Raw genomic sequence first — 25,985 nt, forward strand, 5'->3', positions numbered from 1 at the left:
ATGTGTTCAGGATATGATGGATCACTTAAGCGACCTGGTATGTCTGGTATAATGCAACAGATCGTAGATCGCTTAAGCGATCAGGTATATGGCAGAAGATCGCTTTGCTTAAGCAATCTGTTATAAGTCAGGTATATGGCAGCAGATCACTTAAGCAATCTGTTATAAGTCTAGTATATGGCAGTAGATCCCTTAAGCAATCTGTTATAAGTCTGGTATATGGCAGTAGATCGCTTAAGCAATATGTTATAAGTCTGGTATATGACAACAGATCGCTTAAGCGATCAGGTAAATGGCAGAAGATCGCTTAAGCGGTTTGCTATAAGTCTGGTGTATAGCAGTAGATCGCTTAAGCGATCAGGTAAATGACAGAATATCACTTAAGCGATCAAACTTATTTATACCAAATCACTTAAGCGATCTAATAAGCAATATACCAGATCGCTTAAGCGATACACCAGATCGATCAAGCAACTCTGCAGATGCTTCTTAAAATCTTTCAACCTTTAATACATTAGTTAATAATATTTTTTTTCTTGCATTATAGGTACTTGGCTATTATTAGACATGTGACAAGTTGTTTTGGGTGTTGAATATTTTGGTGAGTGGGTGGAGGAAGAAAGTTGCTGAAAGTGGATTGGGAAGAGCAAAGAAGTTATACCAATTACTGTGAGTACAAAGGTTAGGTTTGATGAGTTGATTAATGAAATAATTAGAAGAGGTGATTTGATTTTCTCACGTAGTGATATAGTTGTGAAGTATGTTTTAAGCAGAGTTCCTAAACATTATAAGGTACCTCCTGCTATATTAAAGTCGGATGAAGGTGTGAAGTTATATATGACTGATGTGGGCGATAATGGTTCGAGGCCGATTTTAAGGGTTTCTTTTGTAGATAAATCATTGGAAGTTGGTTCAAAGGCAGGGGATAGCGAGGAAGTTGGTGGAGAGAATGCTGGTTTTAATCTGAACTATGAGGGCATTAATTTCTTAGTTGAAAAAACAAGAGTAGGCGGTGATTTAGGTGGTAATGAGGAGACTGTAGAAGAGGTTGGTCATGTGCGGCAGAATGAAAATATTGAGGAGGAGGACCCCGTACATGTTCCCGCAAATGTAAAGATTCCTTTTAAATACATATTATGCATAATGTGTAGTTTGTGAGGAAAAGAACACTATGGTCTTTTATGCAAGTTCAAAGGTGGTAATTGCAGGTAGTAGTAAATCAGCTTATGTTTTTATTGATTGATCGGACTTGCACATAGGGTATTTATTTGACAACAAAGAGGAAGTGGTGAGGAAGCTAAAACTTGTTGCCATGAGAGGTAATTTTGAGCTCGTCACAAAAAGTCTAATTCATCGATAGTGACAGTTGCATGTCGTGACCAAAAGTGCAAGTGGCGGGTTTATTGTAGAAGTTGGCAGAGTCCAAAAAATTTATTGCTAGCACATATACCAGTGAGCACACACATGGTTTGGGACATATTTCAGGTGAGCATCGACAAGCCTCCGCTGATGTTCTTGGACAATTTGTCAAAAGTTAGTTCGTTGAAGGGAAAGGTCTATCTCTTAAGGACATTCAAAGACTTATGCGCATAGAGTTGGGATGCGCTGTTAGTTACTGGAAATGCTGGAAAGGGAGATAAAATGCATAAGATTTTGTGAGAGGCACGTTGGAGCACAAGTACGCAATATTAGAAGCGTGTCGTTATATGCTTGAGTTGACAAACCAAGGTAGCAAGACGGCTTTGAAATGGGACAAGAATATGAGGTTTGAATATTTTTTTTGTTGCCTACGGTGCTGCTATAAGGGGTTTTGTAAACATGAGAAAGGTGTTGGTTGTTGATGGTTGTTTTTTTACGGGAAAGTATGGAAGTACATTGTTGGTGGCCACTGCACAGGACAGCGAGAATCACACATATCCCGTTGCATGGTATGTGGTTGAGTCTGAGAATGACAAGTCGTGGACTTGGTTTTTTTAGCAATTACGTACAATAGTGCCTGACAGTGATGAGTTATGTATAATATCCGACAGGCACAACTCTATAAAGAAGGGGATTGCCACTATTTACCCTCAAGCACATCACGGATTCTTATGAGGCACCTTGGTGAGAACATAAAACAAAAGTTTAAGTGTGCTGGCCTCCTTCAAACATACTATTGAAAGATGGAATACATGGAGAATGATGCATGAGATACTATAACATGTATATTCATATTTTGCAAAAAAAATTCAATCAAATTGAAAACAAGTAAGGTATAACTTGTTACCTCAAGTCGTTAGCAACCTTGAAGACTTTTAATTTCAAGAGAAATTACACAAAAGAGTATCCACACTAAGGTAAAAGAAGAATTAGGCCAAGAGAGACATTTAGGGTTCTTAGAAATTTTGATCTCTACCCTAAAATTGATATATCATTTTCTTTATATATGTAGCCTTGTAAACAATTCAATAATTATTTTGGACTTTCTTAAACAATTCCATAATTGTTTTTTGGAGTTGTAAATAATTCCATAATTATTATGAAGTTGTTAAACTTCTTTAAATAATAACATGGGATTAACATTTAATCACAATTTACAATTTAATTCTTAAATTGTTTACATAACAATTTAACCCTTAAATTTTTCATATGTTTACAATTAAAACCCATTATTAAATCCAATTTAATATAAATAAAATGATTAATTATGAATTGGAATTCCATTTAATTCAAATTAGCAATTTAACTCTTAAATTATTCATAATAACTAATATAAGCCTCCATTGAATCTAATTCAATGATAATAATATAAATAATTTTATTACCCTTGGTATGTGCTAGCCAACCTTGGATAATCAACTCTCTTTGGCTATTTCTTCATTCTCCTTAGTTTTTATGTTTGACCTCTTAGGTTCACTGTAGCCTAGCCATGGGCCCAATATCATAGTCTATTTCGATATGTTTTGTCATAAATCTTTATGAACAAAACTCTCACCAATTATGGTAGGCATCTAGCAATACTCCATAACCCCTAAGTCACAATGAAGATATATTCCAACGAACCCTTTTATAATCATACGCGTTGTATAATCAAATCCTTCCTTTGTCTAATCCTAATTAAGAATGGATTCATGGTATGTCAAAATCCTTATCTTATATTTATATCAAATTGACAATCAATACATATGGAACGTGTCACCATGAAACAACCTTTCAAATAACATTTTATATACCCCGGCCGAAGATTTTCCTTTTCCAATGTATCTTAACATTTGTTTAGGAACTTGATATCAATCTATACCAAGTCAACGAATCCCATCTTGACTATCACTTGTCTTCACACATAAACAACACATTGTCAAATCAGCTTATTAACACATGACATAATTAGCCTCGTGTTTATACACCATATAAACCATATGCGTTTATGCAAAATCCAACTGTGATATCTCAGGTCTAAGGATTAATAATACACTAGTACGATCTTATGATAAATCATTGACTATATTTTAATGTCCATGTGATTCATCATAAATAGTCATATTAGATAAACAGTTCACTAACCACTTATCTATACTAATGCCCTAGTGATATAACTTTTATAATCACCCACACTAATACCATCACATGATATTTTACAGAGGCATTCAGTATGCCTACTATGTAATATTATTGCCCAATTAATATTACCTAGGAATACTTTGATGATTTTGATCTTCTAAAGATTTGTATCATCTAGACATTTCACATGTAATACATATATATAAAGGAAGCAATAAACTATATGTGAAATAAGAACATTTTCTTCTATTGATAAGATAAAATGTATATACAAAATATATACATTAGCATATATATACAAAACATAATGCCTTGGAACTGATGACACGATTGGTTCCTAGGGCATGCACTAACAACTACATGGCAACAAAAGCTTATTGAGTTGATGAGTTCGAGGAGCACTTCCGGCAAATCTGAATCAAGAATGATAGCATTGCTAAGTATCTTGAGCATGATGTTGGTTTCGAGCGATGGAGTAGAACTTACTTTCTTGGAAGAAGGTTTGATGTCATGACCACGAACATAGTTGAGTCCATGAATTCGAAGTTGTTAATAGAAAGAGAGATTCCAATAGTTGCCCTTTTTGATGCAATCCAGAGGACATTGTCACGGTGGTTTCATGAGCGTCGTACGGAGTCAGATAATTTTACCACAACCCTTGTTCCGTCAGCTGAAAAATTATTGCGAGAACGTATGGAACTGTCAAATACACTGTTTGTCTATCCTCTTAATAATCAAAAGTTCACCATGCGCGGCTATGGTCCGGACGCCCTAGTTAACCTTCTCAGTAAAACTTGCAGTTGTAAAGTGCTTGACATTCAACGTTACCTTGTCCTCATGCACTAGCAGCACTGAAACACCAGCGGAAGTTGGGATTTTGATTCAAGAATTTACATGGAACTTTGCTCCCTTCTCTATGTGGCAAATCACTACATGCTAGCTTATTCGGAAACGATATATCCAGTTCCTCCAGAAGAGCAGTGGGTGGTGCTGCCAAAGTTGGTTCACATTATCATCCATTCGCTATTCAAGAAGATAGTAAAAAGGAGAAAACGAGTTAAGCGTATTCCATCAGCCTGTGAGGTTCCTCGGAGGATGAATAAGTGCTCAATTTGCAAGCAACATGGCCATAAGAGAAGCAGTTGCCAGAATCGATCACATGCAAATCCAGAAAATTAGGTTCGAATTGATCAGTAGCAAGAAAGCAAGCAATCTATATATAAGATTGGATTGCTTAAGCGACATAAGAGTGCTTAAGCGATCGACTGTTATCTGTAGATCTAAACAGCAGATTGTTTAAGCGATCTTAGGTCGCTTAAGCAATCTGATGTTCAGATCTGCAAATAATAGCCAATCGCTTAAGCGTTCCTTGGTCGCTTAAGTGATCTGCTCTTATCTGCAGATCCAAACATCAGATCGCTTAAGCAACCTTAGATCGCTTAAACGATCTACGGCTTAGATCAGATCTAAACACTAGATTGCTTAAGCGATCTGTTGGTCAGATCAGATTGGTGGTCACTAGATTGCTTAAGCGACATAAGGTCGCTTAAGTGATCTTTTCTAGTGATGGCAATGGGCCGAGCCAGGACTGGGTACCCCTTGGCCCAGGCCCAAGCCCGACCTCATAACAAAGGCCTAAGCCTGGCCCATGCCCGTCACGGGTATGATAGGTAAAGTCGGGCCGGGCTTTTTGTAACCTCAAGCCCGGCCCAAGCCCGCCCATTTTTATAATGTGAATTTTTAAATATTAATAAATTACAATTTTTTTTTATATTTTTAATTCTAGAAACAATTTTTAAATATTAATTTATTTTTGAATACTCACCAAATATGTAAATAACTTTCCACAAAGTGCCCCATCCATCCATGTAGGGTTTCGGAAAAATGAGTATATATATGTAGGATAATCTTGTAATTAAATATATAGTATAAGGGTAATTTAGTATAATTAATACTAAAATTGTCGGGCCGGGCCGGGCCTGAAGACATACCCAGGCCCGGCCCTTACCCGAGGTCGGGCCTTAAAATCAGGCTCAGGCCTAAGCACAAGCCCACGAACATCGGGTAAAGCTAGACATTTTCAGGACGGGTCGAGCCGGGCCGGGTACCCAGAAATATCAGGCCCATTGCCATCTCTAATCTTTTCTTATATGCAGATCTGACAAGCAAATCGCTTAAGCGATCTGATAAAGTTATTATGTTTCTCTTTTGTAGTGCATTAAACTGATTTTATGTCCTTCTATTTCCAGCTATGTCATCAAGAAGAATGATGAAATCGAGAGAGTTGCCAAGACAAATCGAGAGAGTTGCCAAGGTCAATCGTTGAAGAGTTGTTGTTTTCAATTTTTCGTGTTTTAAATTTTATTATTACCTTGAATAAATCATTCTTTATAATGTATTAAATCAAATTAATTATTTTTCATTTTAATCAATTTTAAAAAGGGCTTAAGTTAGTAAAATTTCGCATATTACCTCTGTACGACACTGATTGCTACCCAAAGAAGTAAGACAAGCAAAATAAATATTATCAACATCATTGTCGTATCAAGACAATCAATCAATTTGCTGAATTAGTCACGAGTATGTCAAGTTAGTAGAAACGTACATCATTTCATAAATATGGATGGTTATGATTGAATATAGAGCTCATCCACAATGCAGAATTTAATTTCTCACTCAAACATGCACAATATCAAAAGATCGGCGAAATAAGAAGCAAAATGGCCTTAGTCGCTTAAGCAATCATGAATCGCTTAAGCGACCAAGGTCAAAAGTAAAGAATCGCTTAAGTGATCTTGATTCTGCCTTGGACATGATTACTTAAGCGATCTACGATCATTTAAGCGACCAAGGGTAAAAGTAAGGAATTGCTTAAACGATCGTGCACCTAAGGTGACTTGATTCTGCCATGGACATGATCGCTTAAGCCAAAGGTAAAAGTGAAGTATCGCTTAAGTGAAGTTGATTCTCACTTGTACATGATCACTTAAGTGACTGGACGTCATCGCTTAAGCGACTAAGGCTGAACATACTGGATCGCTTAAAAGAGACCTACGATCGCTTAAGCTATCCAATATAGTCGGATGACCTTTATTCTGCCTTTAACAAGATCGCATAAGCGATTTATTATCTCTTAAGCAATCAAGGCTAAATAGACAGGATCGCTTAAGCGAAACCATATATCGCTTAAGCGACCAAGGCTAAATAGACATGATCGCTTAAGCGACACCATATTTCGCTTAAGCGGTTTAGGGTAATTTACTTTGGTACTTTAAAAACATTAAAATTTGTATTATATAAAATCATTCTATACTTTAATATTTCTTTTCCATGTTTATGTACAGACGTAAAAGAATTAATTTAATTAAAATATAATTTTGAAAAAAAAAAATTTGATTAAGTGATATAAATAATCAAATCAATCGACACAAGACAGATCATGGTCCACTGAACTAATCGTATAGTCAAAATTGAAGCTTATTTCAATCTAATCATTCTCAAATACATCATCTATATTTATAAAATCAGGTACATGTCTACTAATGTGTCACACTAGTGCGCTATGACATTCATTCATATATCATATGGTTGTAACCTTAATATGTGTTGATAGAATTAGGTTGCAAATAATCCTTCTTAATTGGCCTTAATAAGTGTCACTCACCAATGTCGCTTAACATTAACGTTAATAATCATGTGATGTTGTGAACGTCCGAAGTTCACATTAATGTCACCCAATATGGGGTTGACAACCTATTCCAAAAAAAAAAAAAAAAAAAAAAAAAAAAAAAAAAAGAATCACTTAAGCGATCTTATCATCGCTTAAACGATCCAGTGTTTATAAGCTTTCATCGCTTAAGCAATCTTGTGAAAGGCATAATAAAAATAATCCGAATACATTGGATCTCTTAAGAGATTTCATTTTTCGCTTAAGCGATGAAAGCTGTGTATTGAAAACGATCTAGTACCATCACTTAAGCGATCGCGTACAAGCAAGAATCAAGATCACTTAAGTGATGCTTCACTTTTACCCTTGGTTACTTAAGCGATCATGTGCAAGGCAGAATCAATATCTGTCCATCGCTTAAGCAATTTATTTTATGCTTAAGTGATTCTTCTTTTTTATCCTTGGTCGCTTAAGCGATTTGGGATCCCTTAAGCGATCAAGTCCGAGGCAGAATGAAGATTTGCCCAGATGCATGATTGCTTAAGCAATTTACTGTCTCGTTTAAGCGACAAGCGATTCTTTGCTTTTACCCTTGGTCGCTTAAGCAATCAAGTCCGAGGCAGAATGAAGATCTGCCTAGATGCACGATCGCTTAAGCGATTTATGATCTTACTTAAGCGATTTGGGATCGCTTAAGCAATCAAGTCCGAGGTAGAATGAAGATCTACCCAAATGCACAATCGCTTAAGCGATTTATGGTCTCGCTTAAGCGATTCTTCGCTTTTACCCTTGGTCACTTAAGCGATTTAGTATCGGTTAAGCGATCAAGTCCGAGGCAGAATGAAGATCTGCCCAAATGCATGATCGTTTAAGCGATTTATTGTCTCACTTAAGCGATTCTTCGCTTTTACCCTTGGTCGCTTAAGCAATTTGGTATCGCTTAAGAGATCAAGTCTGAGGCAGAATCAAGATCTGCCCAAATGCACGATCGCTTAAGGGATTTATGGTCTCGCTTAAGCGATTCTTCGGTTTTACCCTTGGTCACTTAAGCTATTTAGTATCGCTTAAGCTATTTAGTATCGCTTAAGCGATCAAGTCTGAGGCAGAATCAAGACTGCCCAAATGCACGATCGCTTAAGCGTTTTATGGTCTCACTTAAGCGATTCTTCGCTTTTATGCTTGGTCGCTTAAGTGATTTTGGATCACTTAAGCGATCAAGTCCATGGCAGAATAAAGATTTGCCCAGATGCACGATCGCTTAAGCGATTTATTGTCTCGCTTAAGTGATCTTTTATAGAAAACCCTTGGTCGCTTAAGCGATATATGTAGTCGCTTATATATCGCTTAAGCGATCATGGGCAATACATATTTTTTCCAGCTTTTCTCCTGAATTTTGACAAACTAAAATGACCAACACATATTAATTCCATATTTTCTCCTGAATTTGACAACCTAATTGCATCAACACATCAATGCCATGTAACAAGAATACTAAATAAACTCAAACTCAAAAGAGGAAAAGAAATACTGAATTACTTTTGTACAAATATGAAATATGTCAATTACATTAAATTACAACATTATATACAACAAACAAATGTCCTATATACACCCAAAACAAAAGCAGGGTCGGTAGCCTCCATCCCTCCTCTTCATCATTCTCTTCAGCCACTTCCCCATCTTCCAAAATTATCCAGCACACCTTCAGTATCAGCAGCAGCACCACAACCCAAGTATCAGCAGCCTGATGCCTAACAACACCAGCTAATCCAATTCAAGACAATCCAATTATTCAAGACAACCCAATAAGACAACATCACATAAACTATGAAATTCTAAGTCCAACTTCCATACCTTTTGATGATAGCATCAACAATGACTTGGATTGGGTTCTAGTTAGTCAAAAGGGATCCATATGCCCATGGAAGCACTCAACAGTCCAACGCTCCCGACAGTTGCTCATTGTTTCGTCATTCAAGCGGTCCATCGGGGTGTTGGTCATGTCGAACTCAATAAATTTTACTGCATATGCCCTGCAATTAGCACTATAATAGGAGGAAGACATTAGCATCAGAATCAGCTTATAGAACAATTGTATTATGTAAGTTTTATAGAAAATTTACCTTGAGTCATTTGTCAGGATAGGCAAGCGCTTAAATGGCTACTTTCCCATCAGTAGTTCATCACCCAAGTGCTGAAACATCCCGCTGTCGCGCAACAACTGCGGGAACAATATACACAATGGTTGCAACTTCGTCTCCAACTGCCTCTCTTGACAAATACTTGGGTTGCAGTCAAGGATCTACAACAAACCCTCTTTTAGTAGCGCGATGACAGTTATCCAATGCATATCCTTGATGTCCATGACACAATATACTCTTTTAACGTTTGCCTAACTAGTGCCATATTTGGGCCTTTCCCTTCGTACATACTGCATCATCTTGTCATCAAACTCAAAATCATCAAGGACACCGTCAAAGTAAGTGCTAATACCTCATCAGTGTGCTGCATCAAATAAAAACAACATGATAAGTATACAGTACCTCATGGAAAACATAAGCAAAAATAACTCACTGAGTCATCGAGCCACCTACCCATCGTCAACATCTTTTCAAACCACTCCCAAGGATAATCTCTGGTCTTGCACTTCACATGCCCATCACTTCCAAAATCATTGTAATAGGCATAGAAGAGTTTTTTCTTTTCCTCATCTATTGGCCTTTAACTCCTCCATTTTCACTTTCCCACTTCCTCCGCCTTCCTCCTCAATTTTCACATCCCTATTTCCTCCGCTTTCCTCCTTACCCTCCTCCTCCATTTTTGCTTCTCCACTTTTACAAACTTCCTCATTTTTTTTCTTCATTTTCCTCTTTTTTCCATACGTTACTGCCGTGTAAGGAGAAATTACATGCTTACTCTTACTCTTTCGGCTATCTCTTTTATGCTCAGGTTACACTTTAACCACTTTCAATACCCCACCAACGTCCTCCTCCACCCTACTAATTTTCTCCGCCACCCTATCAACTTTCTCCTCCACCCTTTTCATCTACTCTTCCATCTTCTTAAATCTCTCATAAATGGCCGTTATAAAACTCTTAAACAAACTGTTTATGAGGTCAACCACCACATTCTCTCGACCCCAATGCCTCGACAAAGCAGTACTTGTTGTACCGGTTTGTCAATTGGGTGGAGGCGTACGAACCTCTTCATCCTCCTTTTCCTCCTCCCTCCCGCCGATTGGAGCTTCATCATCCTCAATGTTAACAACATTCTCAAGCAGTGGCCCTGCAACTACACTCACATGCGTGACCCCTTTTAGGTCCCGCATTAGGCAGTCTATCCCTTTATCTGCTACATCCTCCAGTGCTTTGAACGATGTAACATACTCCTCTCTCGCTTCACCCCTAGTAGCAGTGAGGAAGGGACAGACGACTCCCTGCAATAAGAAAAAAAAAATCAATCAAATTTAAGCCACATTTAAAAACAAGTGCATATTCAAAAGATTAATCCTTTAATCTTACCTAAGCCGCTTGAATTTCCATGTCTATTTTGTCGTAATCCTAATGGGTATACTTCTCGATGTGCCACTGCAACATTCTAGGAAATTGCGGTCACTCATCCGAAGTCTTCATCCCTACTCCCCCCCAACCTTGGCCAGGACAGGGACGGCCAAACCTACATTATAAAAAAAAACAATCCATATCATAATTAAAACACATATAATACAAAAAATATAACAAAAAGCTATTAATATTTACCTGCATTACCCATGGGAAGTCAAACAAATTGTACGTGCTCGGTCTATTCTTCTCGACAGATTGGCACTGCTTTAACACCATGTCTTTTCCTTATAGGGAGTCTATGGTTAGCTGAAATGATACCCGTCCCATAGATAAACATTAAAGAAGTCCATGTTGCTTGCAAACTTCACCCAATTCATATTAACGGCTTTTGTTAAGTCAGAAGCCATTAGGATCGAATGCACGAATCATACCAGACACATTTTGAACCTCTCTGAAGAGGTATACCCACCTTCTCCTAACCTCTCCTCTAAATCACGTCCTGTAATAGATGCCTCCCCCCCAAAAACCTTTTTAGCCAAGTTATCGGCTGCCCTACTCTTCTTTATTCTCTTTTGCTCTTCCGCATCTAGAAATGGCCCACATCTTAAGCCTGTCATCCGGGCATATTCCATCATCCCAAAACGTAGTGGCTTCCCATCCACCACAAATCACATTTTTTTTTTTTTTTTTTTTTGGCTTTTAACTAAGTGCAGCAACATATAATGCACTCCTTGTCCCCAGAACACCTTTTTCTAATTTTCTCCGATGTTCACCAAATGATCGAAACAACTCTCTTTGAATCGGTCCATAACCGTATTCTGTTCCTATAAAATCTCCATTATTCTCGTAAAAACTTGCCAACTCAACATAACTGTCACCCTTATGGGGAAGTGCGGTACCTTATCGCTTACAACTTCTAACCCATAGTCTTTATAATTTACGCTTCGGAAAATCTATGCAATCGATATAAACTAAATATCAGCCCAAAAAAGAAATCAAAACAACCATTAGGCTGCTAATTTGGGGGATATGGGCTTCGAGGGCATTGGGGAGTGGGTGTTTTTGGCCTCAAGAGGACTGGGGAAGCCAATGCAAGCCCTACAGAGGCTGTTGTGGCAGGTTCCATGAGGTTGGAGGGCTGAGGATGGCAAGAGCTGGCAGAATATGGGGGCTGGAGGGCTGCCCTGCATATTCCACCACCTCCTGCCATCCGCAACCCTCTAACCTCTTATAAACAACCTCCCTACGACCTCTCTTGCCTTCCCCCATCCTCTGGAACCCAAACAAAGCCACTCCCCCAATGCTCACCAACTGCTCGACAACCACCATAACAATAAAACCAACTACATATCCCCAAATTCGCACAAATCAATCCAATTTCTCATCAAATTCAAAACAACAAGTAAAAAACGTACCTTTTCTTAACCAGCATCCTCCTCCTCGCCTGAATTCTCGCCGGTGTCCTCCTCTTCAGAACCGTTTTCCGATTCTTTTTCTCTGTTCTTGTGTCGTCGTTGTCTCCTCTGCCTCTAGACCACCTTCACTCATCGGATGATCCACCAAAGTGTCTTCTTCGACAGCCTTTGAACTACCGCCGCCGTCGGAGTCTAGGATTTGGAGTGGGGTTGGGTTTTCCTCATTTTTGTGAATATCAGCCATGATTTTGTATAAAGAAGCTTTAGGATAGAATATTTGCTGGAATAGGGCACTTTTGTCGCCGAAAATAGCAGAAAAATCAAAGGTGTTCATCAGTCCTTTTTTGGATATTTGGCTCGATTAAGCGATTTTGAAAGGTGGGGTTGTTTTTAATTTTCAAAATTTAAATAAATTTCTATTAATTATAATATTATCTACACATGTTTAAATCTTTTCAGTTTAACTCATTTTATATGTTTAATGAATCTACAGTGTACCACGTTAGTTTTTCTAAATTAAAAAAAAAAAACTTGTAAAATATTTTCAGGGTATCTTTTTAAATGCAAACTTGGGAGGTCTGGCGCTTAAATTTTCTCTTGCATTTGTTTGAACATTTAATTATTCAATTTTAATGGCGAAGCCGCTTCTTCGAAGAACTTTCCTCCTGCCGTCCCCTCAAAGCCGGACGCTTCAAATCACTGAGTCAGTCGCTTCATATGATAATTTCCCAATCACGCTAGGCGGGACCCTCACTCTATAACTGATCACAACCAGACAACCTCGTCACTCACGGAAGTGGATCCGAGTGCACTCTCTTTTAGATCAAATCTTTCGCTTTCTCACTTAAAAGGGACTCTTTTTCCTCTTGTTATTTCAGTTTCAGTTTCTGCTTTTATGATCTCTGTTTAGTTGCTTCTGTTAATGGATTTGTGATCAAATGAGTTTGTGCTTTCTGGGTTTGTTAGTGTTTTGTATAGTTGGCTATTTTTTCTTTTCTGGTTTTTTTCTTTTTTGTTATTATTTTGGGAAATGACTGATTTGTTGATCTTTTTAAGCATGTTACTTAAGCTTAAAGTTAAGTTAGTGGGGAAGCTTCAGCCATACTATTTAAGCTCTAATAGGCTCTTGTGCAGCGTGATCGGAACTCGGAGGTAGAGAGAATAGAATAGATAGAAATGTAGATCCGATTTTGATAATAACTTCATCCAAATGTTTAATGTGTTGCCAGAAATTTAATTTTAGGATGGATCAGACTGTTTATCTTGTAAAGCTTAGTTATAGTTCTTGATGATAAAAAGAGAATGTTATTAATATGTGTTCTATGTGAAAAAGAAACTAAAACAGGACGGCAATATAGTAGAGAAGAGGCGTGCAATGGTGATAAAGTAGAACGGTATGGAAGTTGTGTTTTATGATGCTTTAAACATTAACCTTTTGCACTCAATTTGGTTTGTTAACAACAATTAGGGAAAAAGAGTTTCTAAATTGCACAGTAAGAGTGAAAATGCATAGTCCTATAAAAAATCAAAGCTAGTAGAAAGTAAATTTGAATCTTTCTCCTATATGCAATTTAGTTTTGAACCTGTATGATATATTAAATAGAGGGTTAATTGCATGAGTCTGGTATAAGTTTGATAAAGTTTCCACAGGTTGATTTGAACTTGTTTTGGTTCTTTTGAGTATAGAAATAAAGATGAATGACAGAACTGAAAACTTCCTTAAAACTGTTTAATAAGGTTGGAATTGGGAGTTTTAGACAAATTAAAATAGATTGTGGTTAACTTTTTATATGTGGCTTTACTCTTTCAAAAATCTGAGCTAGGCTAAATCCTAACCAAGCTTACTCTGGTTCACTATTGCTTAAGTAGTAGTTATCAACCTCATAATAGTATTTAAATTTTACAATGGAAAAAAATCCAACCACAATGCCTTTTTGTCATAAAGTTTATATGTTGGATGTGTGGACTTAAAATTGAGGAGTTTGTTCGAAAAAAATGATCAAAGGGTGTTCATCTACGAGTTAGACATTGAAAAACTACTTATTGTGATTATTCAAAGAGAACAACGTTAATGGAAAAGCATGGTGCAAAAGATACACCTCGTTTTGAGTTTCTAATTAGTTCGAGACGGTTGATTTCCTTTCTCTCTTTCTTTCCTTTTTTTTCTTTTTTTAAATCTTAAAAAACACTGAGTTACTTTTGATTTAAAAAATTAGAAAAACAAAAAACTTCTAGTTTCCAATGCTACAATGAATTGGTTCCAGTCTAGTGAGTGAATCATTTTATTTTGTGAGGAATATACTTTTGAATATAGATTGCTTGTTGAAATACATTAATTATTTCAAGTCGATGGTGAATTTTCTGATTTTGCAGTTCTGTTTTATTAATTAAATTTTAATGCTGCAGATGAGGGGACCCATAGAGGAGAAGGTAGACCTTGAATCTGATGAGGAATCCCATTCAGCTCAACACCAGTTGCAAGGAAGTGCATGCTTTTGGTTGTGATACAACTCAAATGTACCCAAGGGGACATTTCGCCAATCATGGATTTTAAGCAAACTAAATGGGGCCTCTGACTAGTGTTTACATTTCATACTTAAAGCAAGATTAATGTTTTATTACCTTTTGGTCCCTAGCAATATTGCTTCATTATCTTACTAGAAAGCATGTGCCTTGTCAAACTGCTAATCTCTCTTTTAGTGTTTGCTTAATTAAAAAAATATGTGGTGACAATTAATAGTAAGTAGAAGAAAGAACCACGTTTCCTTCATTTATCAAGCTCAGATGTCCAAACATCTTTATCTTTAAAACTCAATATCCTCACTAGTTTACTATGACTTTCTTCATCTTTATCACTGTTTGATTGTTTTATTTTTAGGGGTGGGTCTTCTTCTTCATCTTATTGGGCATAACACCTTTGGCAGAACGTTTGGGTTACGTGACTGAGTAAGCATTAGTTTGTCAATATCTATATTGTTTGAGGTTTTTTATCTCCTATTTGGTTGAGGATAATGCTTAGACAGTAATTTGCTTACTGGATGCTGCAGCAGCAACTTGCTTTCTACACTGGACCAACAGGTATATAGTACCTTTACTGTATCTTTGGTTAAGTAGTACATAAAGATAAAATGGATGCCATTTACTTTTTTAAGTTTAATAACCAAATTGTGCATACAAATTACATCATTAACAGCATGTATGGTGATTTAAGTCATGAGGTAAGAAGTAAAGGAAGTGTGGGGAGTTCTAGGAAGAGATATACAGAACTATAAATGGCATGATTTTTTTTTAATTTATTTATTTTGAAACGAAACTAATATTGTTTTCTCCAGATCTAGAGTTGTGTAAAGTTTTGTAAGGGGCTCTAAAAGAAATGCTAGTTTTATTTCTCTTGTTATAGATATCCAAATGAGAGAAATTTCCATTTATATTTCACTTCTCTCCATTCCTCACAATCCAATGGACACATAGAAGTCAATTCTCATGAAATATGGTGATCAATTTATTGTATAATATTTTCTAGTTCTTTGATATGATTTTCACCACAGAATAAATAAACCTTTCTCTAATATCTTTTGGTAGCTCTGATCCAATTGAATTTTATTTCTTTATAAATTTCATGCAAGTCTTGATGATGGTAGCTCAATTATATAATAAATTCAATATAGGTAACCACAAATAAGTAATTTCAGTTTTCTACCAAAAGCTATTGTTTTCTTTTCTTTTAAAGTTGTTGTGTATCAACCAAATAAGCTAAGCCCTTTGTGGGTCCTCAAATAAATTTTTTGTATCTCCTTCTTGACCCCTTATAGGTTACGTTCGTAATCCCTGTGCTTAAATTTTTAACAAACTGGAAAGTTTTTTTGTTTGATATGCAGTTGGGGGGCTTTTGAATGCCACATTTGGCAATGCAACGGAAATGATTATATCAATTTTTGCATGAAGAATGGGATGTACGCGTTGTTCAGCAATTATTGTTGGGATCCATCTTGTCAATAGTTGTTAGTTCTTGGATGTGCCTTCTTCATCGGGGGATTATTCACCGCCAGAAGGTTCAGGTTTTCAATAAGGTATGAAGTATTTCAATAAAATAAAGTCTGTTTTGCATTCATATCTTCCTGATGCAGTGTGATTACATTAAATTGGAATTACCCTGGTGACAGGCTGCTGCTGTGAGTGAACTCTGGATTGCTTTTGATGGCTGTAATGGGGATTATGTTCCCAGCTGTGCTTCATTTCACACATACAGAGGTGCATTTTGGCAAGTCAGAGCTCTCACTTTCAAGATTTAGCAGCTGCATAATGCTAGTTACCTTTTCTTTCAACTAAAAAGTCAACCTAATCTCTATAATCCTATTGAAGAGTTAGCCTCCTCCCCACCCTCAACTTTGGGAGTACAAGCATGTCTATTATTGAATGGAGTTTCCATTTGATAATGTTTTAATTCTTTTCAATCATAATGTAATTTAATTTCAAGTTTGATGTTTCCTTCAAGATTTTGACATCACAAAGAGTGAATTTACTTATTTAAGTGAAGTTCAAACTATTAATCCCTGTTTGATTACATCTTTTTTTTTCCTTTTTGTTCCTTTCTTTTTCTATACAATGTTTTACTTCCATTGGAGGTGAGGAAGGCTACATATAATACGATGGCTGCTGTGCTATTAAGAAATTAGAATAGTAAATAGTTGGGGTCCTTTAACATGTGTTCAAATTCAGCTATATCATTGACACCAATAGTGTCCAGGACTTCTGTATGGAACTATAACCAGATTTTTGTTGATTTTAATATCATTTACCTCAGTTTTGCCATTGTTTCATTTTTACATTTCAATCTATTCTTTGATGTCATTCTGTTATGTATCAGAATTTGAGCCTAAGATATATCAATTGCTAAATTATCACCTTTGCAATTGTTGTAGGGGAGAGACATGATGAAGGAATTCTGATGAGGTGAGGTTCCTAAATAACACACTGGGAGCAATTGACTGGCTTGCCGTTTTGACTATTTGGGTGTCTGTATTATCTGGGTACCTTGTCGATGCTATCTAGGTAATGTTTATCTCAAATCGTGTTTGCAATATATTGATGCAAATCTGCCCTTCTATTATTGTTTCCCTTTTTTACCCCTCGGAAGATTGACTTAGAAACAGTTTCATTACCTTCACTAAGTTGAAAAGTTATTTGAACTGCCAGTAAAAAATATTCTACTACTAAAAGATTGTTGTAATCTTTTTTTTTAATGTCTTTCCAATTTTTCAAGTGGAATGTTGGTTGTGGTTGTATTCTATAAGATGATATTTTGTTCCAAGTTTTTTAATCAAGGCTTCTATTTGATAGAATAGATGAGGAATGAATAAAGTTTGAGGACATTTGAAAAGTTTTACCACAGTGCTGCCCGCCCTTGTGAGCTTTTGGTTTTTATTCTCCTTTCTTTATGCATCTATCTCTTTTCTCTCTCTCTCTTTACTTTCACATTTTATCTAATCTATGTTATTCTTTTCCCTATTCCTGCCATTCTAATCATATATTTTCTGTTATATCTTTTTCTCCTTGCAAGTATTATGCCTCAAAAGAGCAGTCAAAGGATTAGTAAAGTTGGATTCTAGAATGACATTGTTATAGAACTTTCGATAATAACTTCTCTAGTAGTTACTGTATTTGAAAAGTCTATATTCAAGAAGTTCTACTATTTTTGTATGTCTGTCGAGTATTATTATATATTTTGGGAAAGTTATAGATTGAGAAATTAAACACCATATAATCTTTAATGTCACATTTTTACAAAAAGAATAAGCAATTTATATATTTATTTTATTATTACTTTGACATAAATAAATGAATTTATTATCGAATAGAAAGAAAGGGATACATGGTCATGCATATGAGAAAAGTCCACCAGAATCACTAAAGATAGTAAAAAACAAAAGGAAAATACCCAGAGTCCAAATCACCCAAGAAAAAAAATCCTTGTCTAAAGAAATAAGAAGAAGGAAGTTTAAAAAATTTATCAACTTCCATACCACTGTCTCATCCCTTTGACCAAATCTGTTATTACTTTAACTAGGATTTTGACCAAAATGTAATAGGAATTTTTCTCTGTTATTCAACTATTTAAATTCAAAAGGAAAAGTTTTCTCTGCTCAGAGGGATTCTATGACCTGGTCTTTTTACATTGCATTGAATTAGTATTTAGTCAAAAGCGATGGGATTTAGAAAGTGTTACAGATGTATATTTGGTAGTTATAGGTTGCATATATTTAGAAGTTAATTTCCAGGATTATAGGGAATACATTGATATTGTATCCTAATATAGACTGATCACATACTTAGTTTAGAACACTGCAAGTGTATATATATATATATTATTTTTCTCTATGAATAAGACAAGTAGAATATTTATTCTTAATACTTGTTACATGGTATCAGAGCCAATAAAAGGTGATTAGAGTTTGGGTTTCAAATTGAGAACACCATTTTAGAGTGAGATTTGTTCGACACCGCCGCCCTAGGAAGATTCAAAAGCCGCCGATCGGCAAAACCTCGAGTTCCGACAATCAGAATCTTCGTGCTTGAGCCCCACGCGCCACCCGAAGCTCCGATCACCAGCACCACACGCCGGCGCGCCCGCGTTCACCGTTGACGTCTCCTCCGGTTCTCTTCGTCTGCTTTGTCGGCACTTGTACAGCACATTTTCGTGTTAGGCTTTGGTAATATCTTACTGGTTACTGCTGTTCTTCGTTTGTTTATTGGACTTTTGTTGTGCTTTGGTCTCTGGTTGGTTGTGGCTGTTGATTGATTTGGTGTATAGCTGAAGTTTGGTTAATTTGCTTTGTTTTAACCGTTTGTTGGTGTGCATTGGGATTATTGTTTGTTTAAGACGTGTGATACAAAGCCAGTGTTAAAAATGATACCGACGATGTCGAAAATTACAGAACATAAACTCATTGGTATAACTAATTACCATGATTAGCTTAAAACTGTTAGATTGTATTTGCGGAGTATTGATAAAGATGATCATATGACTGATGATCCACCTAAGGATGATTCGAAAAAGACATGGCTCCAGGATGATGCTCAGTTGATTCTACAAATACGGAACTCTATTGACGGTGAGGTACTTGGCCTAATTAATCATTGTGAGTTTATTAAAGAACTGATGGATTATTTGGAGTTTCTGTATTCTGGAAAAGGGAATGTTTCTCATATTTATGAAGTGTGTAAGGCATTCTACCGTGCAGAGAAACAGGATAAGTCCCTTACAACTTATTTTATGGAGTTTAAAAAGACTTATGAAGTGTTGAACGTGTTGTTACCCTTCAGTGCTGATGTAAAGGTTCAACAAAAACAACGGGAGCAAATGACAGTCATGAGTTTTCTTGCAGGTCTTCCTTCTGAATTTGAGACTGCTAAGTCTCAGGTTCTAGCCAGTCCAGAGATCTCTTCGTTGCAGGATGTCTTTAGTAGGGTACTTCGCATAGAAAGTACCCCATCGGTTCAGTTCAGTGGTGCTCTCGTCAGTCAAAAGAATGACTATGAATTTGGGCAATCACAATTTGGAAGTGGCAACAAAAGAGGGGGTCAAATAGTAATATGGGCGGAATTGTATGTCACTACTGCCATAAGCCAGGACACGTGGAGCGTGATTGTAGAAAGCTTCTGAACAGAACTAAAAGAAATCTCTCTGCCCATGTTGCATCCACCAATGATACTTCTAATCAGTCAGTTCTCATCTTTGCAGATGAATTTGCCAAGTTTTCATTGTACCAGGAATCATTAAAAGCTTTATCTACTCTTATCACGGCTATGGCTGACTCAGGTAAGCCAGATACATGTCTCCTTTCCTCATCCTCCAAATTCGTCATTGACTCTGGTGCAACAGATCACATGTCAGGTAATCCCAATCTCTTTGCTACTTATCAATCAAAAACCCTTTCGAATGCGACTTTAGCAAATGGGTCACCATCCTACGTTCTTGAGTCTGGCACAGTTACCCCTACCCCACAGCTTCCCTTGTCAAATGTCTTACATTTACCAGATTTTTCTTTTAATTTGATTTCTGTTAGCCAACTTACTCGTGCTCTTAACTGTTGTGTTTTATTCTTTCCCGATTATTGCTTGTTTCAGGATCTTACGATGAAGAAGATTATTGATAAAGGGCATGAATCTGGAGGTTTATATATTCTTGATAGACCAAAATCTACACCTGTCGCTTGTTCTAATGTTGCATCCCGGTTTCAAGCAAATTGTCGTTTGGGCCATCCATCTCTTCCTTCACTGAAAAAATTGTGTCCTCAGTTTAATAAAGTGTCTACATTAGAGTGTGAGTCATGTCGGTTTGCTAAACATCATCGTGTCAGTTCTAGTCCTAGAGTTAATAAAAGAGCTAATTCTCCTTTTGAATTAGTTCACTCTGATGTTTGGGGTCCCCGTCCAATTCTGTCTAAAACTGGTTTTAGATATTTTGTTACATTTGTGGATGATTACTCTCGTATGACTTAGTTATTCTTAATTAAAAATCGTTCTAATTTGTTTTCTTATTTCTGTGCTTTTTGTGCTGAGATTAAAACTCAATTCAATGTTCTGTTCATACGTTGCGCAATGATAATGCAAAAGAATATCTGTCAGTTTCTTTTCAAAATTACATGACTCAGAATGGCATTCTTCATCAAACTTCATGTGTTGATACTCCATCTCAAAACGGAATAGCAGAACGGAAAAACAGACATCTTCTTGAAACTGTCAGAGCCTTATTATTCCAAATGAATGTTCCTAAACCATTCTGGGTTGATACAGTTTCCACCGCCTGCTTCTTGATTAACCGCATGCCGTCTTCTGTCCTTTATGGTGAGACTCTGTACAGTATTTTTTTTCCTAACAAAGCATTATTTCCTCTTGAATCTAGGATATTTGGTAGCACTTGCTTTTTCGGGATGTTTGACAGTCAGTCACTAAATTAGATCCCAAGTCATTAAAATGTGTCTTTCTTGATTATTCTCGACTTCAGAAAGGATATCGGTGCTATTTTTCAAGTCTTAATAAGTATCTTGTTTCCATTGATGTTGCCTTTCTAAAAGAAACACCATACTTTCCATCTTCTCCTGCAGATCGTTAGAAGGATGATGATGATGATGATTTGTTAGTTTATACATTTACCACCTCTACACTTATATCTAAACCAACTCCTATCTCTGACCTTGTCATTATTCCTGCGCTTCCTGCATCTACTCCTATCTCTGATCCTACTCCTATCAAAGTCTACTCTCGTTGTCCACCTCCTCCTGCTTCATGTCCGGCACCAACTTCTTCGTCATCAGATCCAGTTTCAAGTGATGATCTTCCTATTGCATTGCAAAAAGGTAAACGGCAGTATACTTATCCTGTTTCTTCTTTTGTTTCTTATGATCATTTGTCACTTTCATATTGCTCCTTTATTGCTTCCCTTGATTCTATTACTATCCCTAAAACTGTTCATGCAGCTCTTTCTCATCCTGGTTGGCGTAATGCGATGATAGAGGAGATGAATGCCTTAGATGACAATGGTACTTGGGAATTGGTAGATTTACCTTCAAGGAAACAGGCTATTGGATGCAAATGGGTGTTTACAGTTAAAGTTAATCCAAATGGGTCAGTTGCTCGGCTAAAAGCTTATCTGGTTGCTAAAGGATATGCTCAAACCTACGGAGTTGATTATTCTGATACTTTTTCCCCTGTTGCTAAGTTAACCTCTATTCGGTTGTTTATCTCTATGGCAACTACTTATGATTAGCCTTTGCATCAGCTAGACATCAAGAATGCTTTTCTTCACAGAGATCTTCAGGAAGAGGTATATATGGAGCAACCTCCTAGGTTTGTTGCTCAAGGGGAGTATGGGAAAGTATGTTATCTTCGCAAATCTCTGTATGGTTTAAAACAGAGTCCTTGTTCTTGGTTTTGAAATTTTAGTCAGGCTGTTGAGAGATTTGGTATGCTGAAATGTAAAACTGACCATTCTGTTTTCTACAAACGGTCTGAAACTGACATCATTCTTCTAGTTGTGTATGTGGATGATATTGTTATTACTGGGAGTGATAATGTGGGCATCACACCTCTTAAGTCTTTTCTCCATACCCAGTTCCACACAAAAGACTTAGGGATGTTAAAGTATTTCTTGAGGTTTGAAGTAACAAGGAGCAAACGAGGTATATTCCTCTCTCAGAGGAAATATGTGCTCAACTTATTAACTGAGACAGAGAAATTGGGGGCAAAGCCATGTAGTGCTCCGATGGTTCCTAATGTGCAACTTACGAAAGATGGTGAACTATTTGGAGATCCTGAGAAATATAGAAGATTGGTCGGAAAGTTGAACTATCTTACGATGACTCGTCCAGATATTGCATATTCAGTAAGTGTTGTCAGTTAGTTTATGGTCTCTCCAACAGTTCATCATTGGGCAGCTTTGGAGCAGATCTTGTGTTATTTGAAAAGAGCCTCTGGACGTGGTATATTATATGCCAATCATAGTCACTCTCATATTGAATGTTTCTCAGATGCAGATTGGGTAGGTTCCAAGGTAGATAGAAGATCCACATCACGCTATTGTGTCTTTGTCGGTGGAAATTTAATATCATGGAAGAGCAAGAAGCAGAATGTCGTGTCACGATCAAGTGCAGAGTCGGAATATAGGGCTATGGCACAAGCTATTTGTGAAATCATGTGGATATATCAGCTCCTGACTGAAATAGGCCTTGAAACTTCAGTACCAGCAAAATTATGGTGTGATAACCAAGCGGCTCTTCATATTGCATCTAATCCAGTGTTCCATGAACGAACAAAACACATTGAGATCGATTGTCATTTCGTCCGTGAGAAACTACTGCAAGGTCTGATTTCCACTGGGTACGTGAAGACTGGAGAACAATTGGGAGATATCTTCACGAAGGCTCTGACGGGGATTCGAGTTGATTATCTTTGTAACAAGATGGGTATGATTAATATCTGTACTCTAGCTCGAGAGAGAGTGTTACATATGTATATTTGGTAGTTATAGGTTGCATATATTTAGAAGTTAATTTCCGGGATTATAGGGATCACATTGATATTGTATCCTATTATAGATTGATCACATACCTAGTTTAGAACATTACAAGTGTATATATATATATATATATTCTTTTTCTCTATGAATAAGACAAGTAGAATATTCATTCTTAATACTTGTTACAGAAAGAATGACTTGAAAAAGAGAATGAAGAAAGAAGACAATAGTGGAAGATATGCAAGACTTCATTTCCTTCTTGAACTTCATTTAAGGATGCTCTGTCTAACTTTTACCTTTTATATCTTCATATTGAAAATTTGGGTAGAAATTATTCATGGATATCAGCTAATTATTATGCATTTAAAATTTTGGTCTTACAATGATTGGAGGTCAAGCTAGGGTTCTTTTGTGTTTAGGGTCTTAATCTATTGCAGAGCCTTTTACCCTCCCCCTCCTTTCTTCGTTTTCTATATATTCTAAATTTTAGTCTTCTTTTGATCTGTTATATCCTTTTCTTGCGACAGCCAGCTCATGTTTCCTACAAAAAAATTCCTTCCTCTGCAGAAATTTGTATCTCATATTATATATGGATGTTTTTCTCTGCCTTGGTAAAAAGAAATGCCATGTAGACAAAACAATGAGTTTAGGTGTGATGCAAAGATAACTGGTTTAGTGTATTATATTGGCTGAAGTAACAAAACTACCGCGAGAAGTCGAAGTTTGAGCTTGTTTCTATTTTTACAGTTCTAGCTTTCGTCCTCTCTCTCCTTTCCCTTTTTATTATCTTCTTCCTCATCTTTCTCTGCCTTTCTATGTCTGTTTTCATTGAATCATCATCAACATATAGACTAGAAAACACTGATTTAACTGCATTCGTGGTTCTCTTCAGGGAGCATCTGACTCTTGGAACATGCCTGTGGCATTTATTAGTGTCATCCTCCTTCCAATTGTGGGAAATGCTGCTGAGCATGGAAGTGCAATTATGTTTGCCATGAAGGATAAGCTTGTGAGTGTTAGACAGTTTACACTACTTAATGCATATTTACTGTTTTTCTTTTTTCTTTTTCTTTTTTAAAAAAAAATAATCGATTAAACTTGATGTTTCTACAGGACATCACACTTGGAGTTGCAATAGGATCATCTACTCAGATATCAATGTTTGTGGTGAGATACTAAAATTGTTAATGAATATTTGCTAATTGGAGATAATTTTACTGCCATAGAGTAACCATTACCAACCCAAATCCAATTTATTTACATTGATAAGATCTGCTGGAGTTTTTCACTAAACTTTATACAACAGGCTGTTGAAGATTTCTGAGTGTTGAGAATTGCAGAAGGTGATTAATTTTGGTTAATTTAAAAGGCTAATAACTATAGTGCTTCTGTTAATTGTAGATCCCCTTCTGTGTAGTTGTTGGGTGGTTCATGGGACAACCAATGGACTTGAATTTTCAACTCTTTGAGACTGCTACTCTCTTTATCACCGTGCTAGTGGTGGCATTTATGCTGCAGGTTTGTTACCATGTCTGATTTGACTTTCACCTCTCCAGTCTTCGAAATTCAGTTATAGATAATTTTTTTCTTTTACTTTCAATCTTATTATAGTACAATGCATCAGAAGTTTTAACTTAAATATTTCATAATCAAGGAGAATCTGCTATAGCTACATCTAATGCTCCACATCTTTAATTATTGCCTTTTTCATTGCAGGAAGGGACATCAAACTATTTTAAAGGTTTGATGCTCATTCTAGGCTACCTCATTGTTGCAGCAAGTTTCTTTGTCCATGTTGACTCGAATGGTAAGTTATATAAAAAAAATATATATATAATTTTCTCATTACTGTCTTATAAAGGGACGATATCCAGCATTACTCATTTATTCTTTTTCAAGTCTCAGAAATTCTTCACTTTTCTTCTATGTTCACCAAATTCTGAGCTGGGACCTCCGTCCTACCCTACGGTCTTTATAGTCAGAAAACTTTTAGGATATAGTCTCTCGTAGATGACCTCCACAGTAGTTGAATTTTTAACCTCTTTGATTAAATCAATGGCCTTAACTACTCAACCAGTCTTTGGGAGGTCAAGATTTTCTTTCCATTTATTGAGGTTGGGTTCTGATATCTGTACTTTGTATGGAATCTGTATGCATTCATTTATGTACTATCATGCAATATTCGACAGAAGAGGTTCTGGTTTGCAGTCAAATAAATTCTGTGATTCTACTCGATAATTATTATCTGTTTGTGACCTTTGTTGCAGATGATTAGCATCGACAGGTAATCATAGATATCCCAACATAAGTCAATATATCACCTGTCTCTATACACAGAAATGTCATGGCTGGTAGTACCCCAGAAACTAGTCCTCAATTCCCAGATTTGCTCTAATCAACTGGCGGCACATATGCTCTCTCAGCATCACAAAGTTGACAATTCATTGAGCTTTATATAATAGAGCATAAGATCATGTTCGCAAGGATGGAGAACCAGGCTTTTATCCGGTCTTTTTGAGGTGATTTCTCTTATACTATTTTTTTTTTTTTTTTTTAATTAGGATTTTTTACTTTGTATTTTCAATTTCTGATGTCTACTTAAGTGTGCATACACTTTATGGTGAAGTAGAGAGTTTTGGATTAAGAATTTTTTTTTGTGTTTGGAACAGCATTTCTTATGTATGTGTAGCCCCTGTAGGTTCCAAAGGACTAGAGAGTGAACGGCAAAAGGAAAAGAAAACATAATACAGTTGAAACAATTTATTGTTTGCTTTAGATATCTA

The 25,985-nt window shown here is 36.5% G+C and overlaps 1 pseudogene; it reads left to right on the top strand.

Moving 5' to 3' along the window:
* LOC116146313 lies at positions 1-25,985 on the top strand (annotated as a pseudogene).

The sequence above is a fragment of the Pistacia vera genome, unplaced genomic scaffold, assembly GCF_008641045.1.
Source record: "Pistacia vera cultivar Batoury unplaced genomic scaffold, PisVer_v2 Contig476, whole genome shotgun sequence".
NCBI classification, from domain to species: Eukaryota; Viridiplantae; Streptophyta; class Magnoliopsida; order Sapindales; family Anacardiaceae; genus Pistacia; species Pistacia vera.